At 49.2% G+C, this 9598-nt stretch overlaps 1 pseudogene across 1 annotated transcript; it reads left to right on the forward strand.

The window, feature by feature from the left end:
• The first annotated feature begins 6452 nt into the window (after positions 1–6452).
• On the forward strand, positions 6453–9335 carry LOC104592257 (leucine-rich repeat extensin-like protein 4 pseudogene; annotated as a pseudogene). The gene has a single exon (XR_016079198.1). The product of XR_016079198.1 is annotated as a leucine-rich repeat extensin-like protein 4 pseudogene (transcript).
• Positions 9336–9598: the final 263 nt, after the last annotated feature.

Consider the following 9598-nt stretch of genomic DNA (forward strand, 5'->3'; position numbering starts at 1 on the left):
AGCCTGACGGCGTCTGCTTTCATTGTTGGCCAATAGTACCCTTGTCGTAGTGCTTTCTGGGCAACGGCCCTGCCTCCCAGGTGTCCGCCACATAGGCCTTCATGACTGTCGTGGAGTACGAGCTCGGCTTCGGGAGGTCGCAAGTAGCACAAGTAGGGGAGCGTGTAGGATCTTCGGTATAGCTGTCTGTCTATCATGACGTACTTGGCTGCCTGACGCTCTACCCTCCTAGCGACGTTGCAGTCTGCGGGGAGGGTTCCATGTAGCAGGAAGCTCGCATGTGGACCAATCCAGCTCGGTTCTGCTTGGGCGACAGGAGCGACCTCCTCTGCCCCCCGGAGAACGCTAGGCCGAGGTAAGTCCTCTATGTACACAGTTCTCATGGTGTTGTCACTGGTGTTGGCAAGTCGGAACAGGGCGTCGGCCTCGGTGTTCTCTGACCTCGGGATTTGCTTGATGAAGTGTGACTGGAAACTAAGCAGAGCCTCTTTTACCTTTGCCAAGTAAGCGATCATAGTTGGCTCGCGAGCTTTGTATTCCCCTGTAACTTGGTTTACCACGAGCTGGGAATCGCTGCAGATAACTACGTGTTTTGCCTTTACCTCTTGCACCAGGGCTAGCCCGGCTATCAACGCCTCATATTCTACCTCATTGTTGGATGCCGCGAACTCGAAGCATAACGCGTACTCCAGTTTCGTGCCACCCGGACCGTGGAGAACTACACCGGCTCCGCTGCCCTGTTGATTTGAGGAGCCATCTACGTAAAGGATCCAGCGCTCTTCATCCCAGTTCGCGCTCGGCCTAACCAGGAGAGATACCGAACTGGTTGCGACCTCACGGAGCTCAGACTCAACCGGCCTGGGAGCACCGAGCTCACCCGAACTGGGAGCCTCGTGCTCAACCGGGCTGAGGACCTCGGAGCTGAACGTGCATTCTGCAACAAAATCTACCAAGGCTTGAGCTTTGATAGTGGTTCGGGGCTTGTATTGGATATCGTACTCACTGAGTTCGATGGCCCACTTCGTTAATCGTCCAGAGACCTCGGACCTGAGTAATACTTGCCTCAAGGGTTTGTTGGTGAGGACGATGATGGTATGAGCTTGGAAATACGGGCGGAGTTTGCGGGCCGCAATGACCAACGCATAGGCTATCCATCTTTGGATATCTTGTTTTTGCTCCCTGCAATATTTTACTAACATAGTAGATGGGTCATCGCCCTCTTCGGGGTGGGTCAACACCGGGATGCTGGCGAGGTACTTCTTGAGCTCGTCAAATGCGAGCTGGCAGTTTCGGTTCCACTTGAACCCTTTGCCTTTTATTGCCTTGAAGAATGGCAGACAACGGTCTGCTGACTTAGACATGAAACGACTCAGAGCGGTTATTTTGTCGTTTAGCCTCTGAACCTCTTTTACTTTTCGGGGTGGTCTCATATCTAGGATGGCCTTTATTTTGTCCGGGTTGGCCTCAATACTGCGCCAGTTGACAATGTACCCTAGGAACTTACCCGAGGTGACACCGAATACACACTTCTTTGGGTTTAGTTTCATGATAAATTGACGCAGAATTTGAAAGAAAGAATGCAAGTCTTGTATTAATTCATGCGAAAACTGTGTCTTGACGACCATGTCGTCTACATAACATTCTATCTTCGTGCCAATTAAGGGCTGAAACAGCTTATTCACAAGCCTTTGAAAAGTCGCCCCAGCATTTTTCAGTCTGAAGGGCATAACCTTGTAGCAATACAGGTCGAACTCGGTTATGAAGGTGGTTTTTTCCTCGTCGAACGGGTCCATCCTGATTTGGTTGTAGCTCGAGTAGGCATCCAGGAAGCTTAGCAACTCGTGTCCCTAGGTCGCGTCCACTAGGCGGTCGATCCTGGGGAGGGGAAGCAATATTTTGGGCAAGCTCGGTTCAGGTCGGTGTAGTCGACACACATGCGCCACTTGTCGTTTGCCTTTTTTACCAGAACTGGGTTGGCTACCCAGCTCGGGTAATGAACTTCCCTTATGAAGTCTGCTGCGAGGAGCTTCTCGACCTCCTCATCGACCACCCTCCAGCGTTCTAGGGCTAAGTTGCGTTTCTTCTGTCTAATGGGTCTGACTACAGGGTCAGTATTGAGCTTGGGAGTTATGAGCATAGGGTCTATGCCGGGCATTTCTGCCGTGGACCAAGCGAAAACATCTAAGTTACTGAGTAAGAAGCATACCAGTTCGGATCGCAGGGGTTCTTCCAGGGATGCTCCAACCTGAAGTAATCTGGCGGGGTCTTCTGCCGAGACAGAGATGGGAACAGTTTCCTCAGTTGGTGCAGCTCGCTCCTCGTTCTGTTCCATAGGTCGCTGGTTACCTTGGCCTTTCCCTTGAGGGCGACAAAGTAGCACTTGCGGGACTCGAGCTGGTCGCCCCGCACTACCCCGATGCCAAAGTCTGTTGGGAACTTCATGACCAAATAGTAAGTGGACACCACGGCTTTTAAAGCATGGGTGATCGGCCGACCTACTATGGCATTGTAGGGGGAGGGGGTCGCGACCACCAAGAAATCGTGACTGAGTCTTACCGTGCTAGGCCACGTGCCGACTTCCACGGGTACTGTGACCTTTCCCAGGGGTCTGACCTCTTCTCCGTTGAAACCGACCAGCGGGGTGTTCGCGGGCTTCAAGTCACTCTCTTAGAACTGTAGCTTGTTGAAGGCAGCTCTAAAAAGGATGTCTGTCGAACTGCCGGAGTCAATGAGTACCCGCCAGACTTTGAAGTCGTTGATCTTCATCTTTATGACAAGTGCGTCGTCGTGGGGGTAGTGGACCCTGCGCGCATCGTCTTCGATGAAGAATATGGGGTCTTCCGTCCTAGGCCGCTTTGGGGGATTTTGTTCTTCTCTGGCGGCCTCCCGGGTTGATGCTCGAGCTGCTGCCGAGGTGCATCCTGCTACGATTGATCCTCCAATGATCACATGGATTGTTCCCCGAACTGGTCTTTCCTCCAGGGGCTGCTTCTGCGGTTCGCCTAGTCGGCTGCTGGACTCGAGAGCATCTCTGTTGTGCTCTCCCTGCCGACCTGTCTTATTAGTATTATTATTATTATTATGTTGTACAAAGTTTTGTAGGTACCCGCGACAGATAAACTCCTCTATCTCGTCGCGGAGATTATTGCAATGCTCGGTGCTATGACCGTGGTCCTTATGAAAGCTATAGTACAAGTTTTTATTCCTCTCGTTCGGGTTTTCCTTCAGACGAGGTGACCACTTCACATACGGGGCGTCTTTGATCATCATTAAGATCTCGGCCCGCTTCGCGTTTAAGGGCGTGTAGTCCACCCGACCCCTGCTAAGGGAGCTCGGAACGACTGGCTTGGCTTCGGCCCCCGAGCTGGGTCTCTCTTTCTCCTGTCATCTGAGTTGGAGGGCTCGCCTTCCCTCTTCCTTTTTTCAATCCCGCCTTCAGTCCTTTGGTTGATCTCCTCCTCTATTCTTATGAATTTGTCCGCGAGGTTGAGGAACTCAGCTACGGTCGCAGGCTGGTTGACTACCATGTGCCACCTGAACTCCTTGTGTGTCACGCCCCTCTTGGCTGTCGCGAGCTGTACCGCGGGGTCTAGGCGTGGTATCTGCAAGCATGCGTCACTGAACCTTTTGATATAGCCCCGGATAGACTCTCCTTCCCTCTGGACTATTCCAAGGAGGCTCTCCTCGGTGCGGGGGCACCGCTTGCTAGTAACAAAGTGCACAGTGAAGACATGCACGAACTGGGTCTAGCTTCTTATCGGCCCAGGGGCCAGGTTCCTGTACCAAGTGCGGGCTATTCCCCTGAAGGTTGTAGTGAACGCAACACACATACAAGACTCACTGGCCCTTGCCAGGTGCATTTGGGACTGGAAAGCATCGACATGGTCATTGGGGTCAAAAGACCCGTCATACTTGTCTAGAGAAGGGAGTTTGAAATCCTTGGGCATGGGGACCACAAGGAGTTCTGATGATTGGGGCCACTTTTACCTTGTCCGAGCTTGTTTCTTCTTTACCTCGAAGCTCGGGCAGGATGCGGGTGGTAGTTCGGCGACTTCGCCGGCGTCTTCGCTACTGCTTAGAGGGCCTGGTGTTGGCACTACTTGCCTCGGTGTTGTCGAGGTTGATCGGCCCGAACTGCTGGTAGTTTGCTACCAGGACGCCGAATCGATTCTCTATGAGCGAGAGCTCGAACTTAGAGTGCCGAGGTGCTGACTTGACTGGCAAGGAGGTTCCCGATCCGCCGGTGAGCTGCGAGGCGGGGGTGATTAGTCTTTCCCTCCTGCCCGGGGATGGGGCCTGGCTCTTGTAGGGGTCCTGGAGTTGGGAGGCTCCTCCTCGGTGAATGCTCACGCCCTGAGGGGAGGGCTTGGCCAAATTCGGAGCAGGGTGCCGAGGTGGGAGCTATGGTTGGTTCAGAGGCAGTTGGGGGAACTGTTATTGATAGTGATACTGAGAAATGTGGTGCAGTACTTGCTCTTGATGTTGCTGGAATTGCTGCATCTGGGCTTGCATTGCCCGCATGCACTGCATCAAGTCATCAAACTGGTTTTGGCTAGTCGCCAGAGGGACAATGGCCGGTTCGGCGAAGGTTGTCTCGATAGGGAGGGGAAGGGGAACATTCACAGGTGCCACCATGCTTGGTGCATTGAGGCTAGGGATTCTGTCCGTTGAGAGGGGGACGGTGAACTATCCGATGCATACAGTGGCGGGCTGAAGGTGTTCCCCTATAGCATTCAAGTCCACGTTGTGCCTGTTGTTGCTGGAGGAAGCCATGGAAGCTAAGGTTTCTTTGAGAGAGAGAGAGAGAGTTAAAGGTTAGGGGAGGCTTTTTGAAGTTTTCCCACACACAGCGCCAAATGATGATGTGCAATCTGGTCGGTCCTAGCTGCTGGTTACCTCGCCTCTGACGAGATCGGAGGTGCCTGAAACAATGAAGAAAATGGAGACTTCCGAGGAGGAACCCGGTTGGAACACTCTGAAGCTCTAGTTAGTACTCTTGAGAAGGCAAGGGAAATGAGGAACTTTAAGACCAGAAAGCGCAAGAATCACCTACCTCCTTCCTTGGGAAAAGGGGGTCTTTTATAATCACCCTGTACACTTACTTCCATAACTCTGCCAGTTCGGGTATCATTACCTCCGCTAGATCGGGTGTCATTTCCTCTGCCAGATCGGGTGTCATAACCTCCACTGCCAGTTGCCAGTTCGGGTGTCATAACCTCCACTGCCAGTTGCCAGTTGCTAGTTCGGGTGTCATAACCTCCAGTGTTCCTTGTCAAGGCCATCTCTGCCACGTCTGAGATGGCGGTGGCAGGTGGCCGTTGGCAGGCAGTTGTCATGTGTCGAACCCCTAATCATTCAGGTGCGTCGCCTCCGTGTACGGGCTTCCTGGGCGTCAGGTACGGTTGTTAGTCAGGCTACTTGGAGCCGAAGTGGTGTGCAAGGTGATCTTGAGTTCGGATAGAAGTGTGGCCCGAACTACCCCTGGGTGGGCAGTTCGGGTTTTGTCTTTTGTGCTCCTTGTAAGGCTCAGGACCTCGAAGGGAGAGCTCGGGTTCCACCTTGGGGAGCTCGGGACTCTTCATCTCGGAGCTCGGGTTGTAGGTTCCCCCTTTGGGGGAGCTCGGGACTCTTTTTCTCGGAGCTCAGGTTGTGAGCCCGCTGCCGTGCCAAGCTGACGCTTCTGCCAGGTCACTCTCGATTGGTTCCACGTGTCGCATGGCCAAGGGGTTGGGTCAAATCTCCCTCCATCATTTCTCAAATTATAATAAATTTAGTTTAATAATTTAGACTGCATTTGACATTTCTTATTTTAAGGATTTATTTCTTTTTTACATTAAATTGTCACTATATACAACGAGTTTTTAATTACAAAATGGAGGAGGAATGTCAAATGACATTTTAAAAGCTCTAACTTGTTAAATTGGGTGGGAATGCTATTCAAAGAAACCCAAAATAAAGAAAACAATATAAGAATATATAAGAGATAGACAAAGAGAAGATATGTCCTTAAAATAAGTAATGCCAAATGTAAGACTAAAAGCTCTAACTTGTCGGATTGGGTGGGAATGTGATCCAAAGAAACTCAGAATAAAGAAAAAGAGAAAGAAAACAATATACAAATATATAGGAATGAGAGAGAAGATAAGAGAGTAAAAAAGAAAGAAGAAAGAAAGAATTCAGTTTAATAGTTTAAGGTCGCATTTGGCATTTCTTATTTTAAGGACTTATCTCCTTTTTAAGGTTAAAATGTCCGTATAAACGCTTAGTTTTTAATTGTGAAAATGAGATAAATCCTTAAAATAAGAATTGCCAAATGCAAGCCTAAAAGCTCTAATTTGTTGGATTGGGTGAAAATGTGATTCAAAGAAACCCATAACAAAAAAAAAAAGAAAAAAAAAAACAATATATGAATATATAGGGGAGAGAGAGAAGACAATAAGAGTAGAAAAAGTAGAAGAAATGAAGAATCTGGTCTAATAGTTGTATTTGGCATTCCTTATTTCAAGGACTCATCTCCTTTTTTAGGGTTAAAATGTTCCTATGAAAACTGAGTTTTTAATTGTAAAAAGGAGACAAGTGCTTAAAATAAGGAATGCCAAATGCAAGCCTAAAAGCTCTAACTTGTTGGATTGGGTGGGAATGTGATTCAAAGAAATTGTGATTTAGAAGGATCACCAAATGCTCAATGTGGTGAGATGAAGGAGTTGCTTGTCTACCTTACTTTCATCTTCTTTGCTTCTTCATTTGTTCAATCTGCCTCTTCAAAGCAAATCCAGATTTCTAACAATGGCGGTCTCACAGACATCGAAGCTAGATATATTAGGCAAAGGCAGCTCTTGTACTACAGAGACGAGTTCTACGACAGAGGGGAGCATTATGTGAAACTCGATCCTTCGTTGGTCTTTGAAAATCCTAGATTAAGGAATGCCTACATTGCGTTACAAGCATGGAAAAAGGCCATGATCTCTGATCCTCTGAATCTGACTGGTAACTGGGTCGGATTTGATGTATGTAACTACACCGGCGTCTTTTGCGCTAATGCGCTCGATGATCGCTCTATCAGGACCGTCGCTGGCATTGATCTCAACCATGGCGATATTGCCGGCTACCTCCCTGAGGAGATAGGGTTGCTTGTTGACATCGCATTGTTTCATATCAACTCCAACCGGTTCTGTGGCACTGTGCCTCATAAGTTGGTGAATCTCACATTGTTGTATGAGTTGGATCTTAGTAACAATCGGTTTGCCGGGAAGTTCCCGGAGGTTGTTCTCCGGTTGCCTTCGCTCAAGTATCTTGATATTCGGTTCAATGAGTTCGAAGGTAAGGTCCCTAGGGAGCTCTTTGACAAGGATTTGGATGCCATTTTCATCAACCACAATAGATTTGCCTTTAACCTACCGGATAATTTTGGGAACTCGCCGGTTTCTGTGATTGTTCTAGCGAACAATAAGTTTCATGGATGTGTTCCAGCCAGCTTGGGCAACATGTCAAAGACTCTGAACGAGATTATTTTGATGAACAATGGATTCCGCTCATGCGTGCCCAAGGAGATTGGTTTGTTGAAGAATCTGACGGTGTTAGATATTAGCTTCAATCAGTTAATGGGGCCGTTGCCGGATTCTATTGGGGGGATGGTGAGCTTGGAGCAGGTCAATGTGGCTCACAACATGCTCTCTGGGAATATACCCAGTAGTATCTGTTTACTTCCGAATTTGCAGAACTTCACTTATTCGTATAATTTCTTCACCGGTGAACCACCAGTTTGCTTGAATATCACGGGCGTTGACGATCGTAGGAATTGTCTGCGTAGGAGGCCGACGCAGAGGCAGGCAAGGGTATGTAAGTCGTTCTTGTCTCATCGTGTGGATTGTAGTGCTTTCAGATGTCCTCCTTTCATTCCGTCTCTGCCTTCTCCGCCACCACCTTCACCTCCCATCCCATTCCCTTCTCCACCTCCAGTTTACGCGCCGCCACTGCCACCCCCACCACCACCTGTTTACTCTCCTCCGCCCCCACCTCCTTCACCGCCACCACCTTCTCCACCCCCACCACCTGTTTACTCTCCTCCGCCACCACCTCCTTCTCCACCGCCACCTTCTCCCCCACCACCACCTATTTACTCTCCTCCGCCACCCCCACCTTCTCCCCCACCACCACCACCACCCTCACCTCCTCCTCCATCACCACCACCACCCTCACCTCCTCCCCCATCACCACCACCACCCTCACCTCCTCCTCCATCACCACCACCACCCTCGCCTCCTCCTCCATCACCATCACCACCACCACCACCTCCACCACCTCCAGTTTACCATGTTAGGTCTCCCCCGCCGCCTCCACCTAGTTCTCCTCCTCCGCCACCACCAATTTATAGTTCACCTCCACCACCACCAATTTATAGTTCACCTCCACCACCACATCATTCACCACCTCCACCCCATCATTCACCACCTCCTCCACCACATTCGCCACCTCCACCGGCTCATCAATATGCTTCCCCACCACCCAATTCACCTCCACCACCACCGCCGCCACCACCTCCCGAGTACTCCCCACCACCAGTCCATTACTTGCCACCCCCATCACCATCACCACCACCACCGCCGGTTCACATTTCTCCGCCACCACCACCAGCACCTGTGTATGACGGCCCATTGCCACCAGTTATTGGGATTCCATACGCATCTCCGCCACCTCCTCCCTACTATTGATTCCTTTTTTCTTCCTTCCACCTCTCAGTTAGACAAAAAGAAACAAATATTACAGACTTTTCAGTTATCTTAGCTGCCATAGCTTCTTCCTCTTCTTTTAGTTCTTTTCTGTCGTCTCTTGTTATATCTCTCTAGACAATCCTCAATCCTCATCAAGCCAGAGGAAGACCGAGGAGCAAGGAATAGAAGCAGAAATTTTGGTGCAATGATCCATGGGTTCCAGCAATACGTGCTCTGTATTGGGCGGCTCATTTATTGGCAAAGAAGAGACAGGGAAAAGAAATAAAAAAGAGAACAGAACGACAAGAAGTCAAGAAGAGAGGGAAGAGAAATTCCCTCCATATTTATTTGAATTGTTATGGATGTTTGAGTTGTGAATAAATTGGTAGAGAGAAGAGAAAGAGTAGGTTGCGGGAAATGTATAGGGATGAGATTCATGAAAAAGAAGTAGCAGGTCTGAAAGTTGGTAGCACCTCTTCTGCCTTCTGCAGCTACTGCTGCTGCTTTGTGGGTTTATTATTATTGCCTCTTTTTTTCATCACTTTTCATTATACTTAGTTTCTTTTCTTTCTTATAGTATGATCTTCAACATTTATATATTGATTTTCAGAGCATTCTTTCATATCATTGTTCTTGCTTCTCTTCTTTGTCTTTGTGTTCATGGATTGACAGCAGCAGATCTCTATGTAGGTTGGTCATTCTCTATCATAAACTTCTGAAACTTTCTGTGATCAGTTGATGCTTGACATGAAACAACGAGGTTCTCGTTCAAAGTGACAGAGAACCACAGTGTCCCCAATTCTGTGGTGGCCCTAACTCCAAAGCTTTCCTATCTGAAAGTGTTGATTAGTAGACAAAGCTCTCAGCCGAGCCATCGCCATCGCCAT

The sequence above is a fragment of the Nelumbo nucifera genome, chromosome 8 (genome assembly GCF_055504915.1).
Source record: "Nelumbo nucifera cultivar China Antique chromosome 8, China Antique-T2T, whole genome shotgun sequence".
Taxonomy (NCBI): Eukaryota; Viridiplantae; Streptophyta; class Magnoliopsida; order Proteales; family Nelumbonaceae; genus Nelumbo; species Nelumbo nucifera.